At 35.1% G+C, this 3,872-nt stretch overlaps 1 pseudogene; it reads right to left on the bottom strand.

Moving 5' to 3' along the window:
- Positions 1 to 281: 281 nt before the first annotated feature.
- LOC120184485 lies at positions 282 to 2,399 on the bottom strand (annotated as a pseudogene).
- Between the last annotated feature and the right edge of the window lie 1,473 nt (positions 2,400 to 3,872).

Here is a 3,872-nt window from a genome sequence, read left to right as displayed (position 1 = left end):
TTATTTCAGTTGGAACGATAAATATTTGTCCTAAAGTATTTTAGGGATTATTTTCTCTTAAATTGAAAATATTGGAATATTTTCTATTTATCCTTAGAATTTTTCGTTAAATAAAAATTGTATGGTAGAATTTGAAACAACTAGACTGCCTTTCTTATACTCAAGCCATAAGTTTTTCCAGTGAGTTTCTCTACAGTCTACGAAATTTCATCACAATCGATTATATGTACCACTAAAGGAATCATGCAAACAGAAGCGTGCTTAACCATAACAAAGAAAACCTAAAAGAAATACCGGTGGATAAGGGGCGGCATGCATTCATGATGCAGATAAGATAGTGCTTCTGCAACTCCTATGGCAATTTTCAATCTTGTTATCCAATCTAACGACTGCAAACCATCATCTTCCAAATAGCTTGTTTCATATAAGAACTTCACATTAGCCCATTCGGCACATATTTAGTCGCCTGCAAATTGATCCTTTTGATGACAATAGGAATCCCATATTCTAAAATACCCCTGAATATATCACCAGAATGACCATGCTAGATGAGGTTTGTATCACTAAAATCACCAGTGGCTTGAAAAGTCGCTGGTATGTAAATAAATCACCTAGTGAATGGCTAATCCTGATGAAAGATGTGTTCCTCCAGTAGGAAGTGGTCCCACACCAATCCATCGACAATTTGTTGTGCTCCGTCTGCAAAGAGATTGAACCAGCAAAAGCAACAACACTAATAGAAGAAGTCCAGCTACACCTGAAACTACAGGAGGTACTGTCGCATTTCGTTAGGCAAATTTATCAAAACTCAAACCCTTCTCATAATAGAATGATACACACTGCATTAAAGTCCTATGATTTGACACATTTTGGAGACAGTTACTACTAAGAGATGCATTGTCATGCAAGTAACTTGGAACCCTTCCATCGAAATAGTTTCCAGTCAAATTAGTAGAACTAAACCTTCTGAGTATTGTTGTTAGACCTCCATAAAACTTGTTCAAAGATATGCCAAGAAGTGAAAAAGTGCCAGTAATGTTCAAACTAGTAGAGATATAAAGTAGGTTCAACCCAGGAATTGACCATAATTCTTCAGGAATATAACCAATGAAATTATTGTTTCTCAGAACTAAAACCTTTAACTGACATGGTGCAGGGAACATATTGACTGACAGGGACCCATAAGAAAATTATTCCCTAAAACCATTCTCTGCAAATTCCTTAACCCTCTAAGATCTTGTGGCACCGCCCCTACAAATCATTGTTGCTTAGATCAAGGTCAAAGACTTGTTAAACTATTAACTAAAATACTTAGACTTTGAAGCTTCAAAAGCTCAAGACTTGTTAAATCCCTTAGTGAAACAAATGATGATGGAATAGATCCATTAAGTAAATTTATGGAAAAGATCAAGAACTAGAAGGGTTAACATTTGTCCTAGAGTGGAAGGAATTTACCATGGGAGTCTATTAACCGACAAATATAAACCAGATAACATTATCAGATTGCCAATACTTGAAGGTATAACCACCTATGATATTACAAGACCTGATATCCAACACTTGTAGTGTCAACAGCCTTTGTCCAAACCAATCAAAAATAGAACCAGGAAGCTAGAATCTAGAGGCATTGAAATAGACCAAATGCGTGAAATTTACAAGAGAATTGATAGCAAATTGAGGGTTTTGTTTACCTTACCCTGTTCTTCTAAACCCAAAAATATTAATTCAAATAACACTACCATTTTCGCTTCTTATACCATTACAGCTTGAACAAGGGTCAACTTTTCCAGGCCAATCTCTGCTTCTGAGCCCCAATGATGTGATATAATTCAGCATCATGTTTACAATGGCTATTCCAACCTTACAATGGAAGAAACTTTGTAACTTTATACATAAAGATGCTTATTTCATATGTTATAATATATTTATTTTCATATATATATATATTATCTATAGTTATTATGATAGTAACTTAGTCATTAATATGTGAGACATAAGTTATTATTATATACTATAGTTCACATTCTTATATTATACACATTATATAAGTTTATATACTTAGTTTATTTCCTTATGTTATGTATGTAGGCACATTTGACCAACACTTGGGAGCTATATTGGAGCTAAATGAAGCATGTAACAGCAAGGAAACTTACATAAGAATGTTTAGGAGAGCATAATGAACCATTGGTGAGAAGTTGTCCGGAGACTCGTGAGCTCATAGCTGGATTGAGCTGAAGATTTGAGCTGCAAGATGACTTCAACTCAGCTGGGGAGCTACATTAACATCATCACCACTCAGGACACTTCAAATATGTCCTAAGTCAAAATTTGTAAAATCGTACCTTTTCACGAATAGTTTCCACCTCAAGATGTACCTTTTCACAAGGAGCTGCCATAATGTTCACCATGCTACAACTCACTTATGGCCAACTCACCTCCAGCTCATTCACGCTAGAACTAGCTCAAACATGAAAGGCTACCTTTTCAAATATTGTGGCCTTTCATTAATGATGTTGCCCATGAATATGCCCTTTCACCAAGGAGCACGTTGGTTAAGAGATCAAAACCATTGGAGGCCTAAATCATCAAAGGACATGATACAAAGCTTCAAGACTATTCGTTCACAACACATGCCTTGCACATGAGAGCATTTGGTGCCAAACATGAGGTGGCACATCACCATTCGGCCAAGGAGAGGAAATTGGCGCCAAGATGAATAAGCATGTACCATTCGGCCAAGGTAGATGTCTCCCCACCCTTTGACCAAAACATCAAGGTCTTTAATTAAGGGATAGATGAACCAACACCAATCTTAAAGGACATATCTCTTTATTCCATTAATTATGTACTTTTATTGAGAGACATGTACTGGCCAAATCCCTATGTAACCATTCGGCCAAGCCCTCTCATTTTATATAAATTGAGAGGCTTGCCTTCATTTGTACTTATATCTTCTCATATATTAAACATACTCTTATGAGATAATTTCTCTTCAAAGTTCTTTGTGATCTTTATCGATTAAGAAAGTATAATTCATATACTTGTGGTGTCATTCCTTCCATTTTAATTCTTAAATTCCTAGATTGATATCTAGTGGGTTGAAGACACTATCACCACCCCTCAAGCAAGTTTGTGAAGATCAGGATTGTGCTTCTGAGAATTGTTTCCTCTTTGGCGTGCTTGAGATACAACATCACCACCATCTTCATTTCATCATCAACATCCTTCATTAAGACCATCACCAACTTTATACTTCCGCAGCCATATCTTTCTATCTTTATTTCATTTCTTTCTATTTTCATTACTTATATTATTATTCATTTCTTAAGTCAATCATTAATATTATTTCTTTCTTATTTTATTGCAGCCCAAGCTTATAAATTCAAGGACATCAGTACTTGTCAATCCTAGATCGGGACACAATAAGGTTATCTACTCTCTTTCACCAAAGAGTGTAGAATCACCTTACATCAAGTGGTATCAAAGCATAGTTGGATTGACAACAAAAGTGTCATTGGAGTGCAAAGCAAAAGAAAAAGACTCCTACATCAAAATTAGAGTACAAAAAGAAATGAAAGACAAAAAAAAGAGAAATTCAGAAAAGAAGAGAAAAAATAATTTCAAAAAAAGAAAGCAAAGCCAACGAAAGTGCTCTACCATTGCAAGTACCTAAAAAGAGGCTTATCTACACTAAGAGAACATAACCTTATTGTTTCTTGAGAAATGTTGTAGTAAGTGTTGTTTATTGAATTGTAAGTCACCTTTTCCTTTCTCATCCTTTCATTTTCCTTGTCTTCAACCATTTCTTTCTTTTAAATATCTTTAAATCGTTTCTTCTACTTTTCCATTTCTTCTATTCCTTTCTACCC

Source organism: Hibiscus syriacus, unplaced genomic scaffold (genome assembly GCF_006381635.1).
Source record: "Hibiscus syriacus cultivar Baekdansim isolate YM2019G1 unplaced genomic scaffold, ASM638163v2 tig00112912_pilon, whole genome shotgun sequence".
NCBI lineage: Eukaryota > Viridiplantae > Streptophyta > Magnoliopsida > Malvales > Malvaceae > Hibiscus > Hibiscus syriacus.
This window is presented reverse-complemented; position numbering and strand designations above follow the sequence as displayed.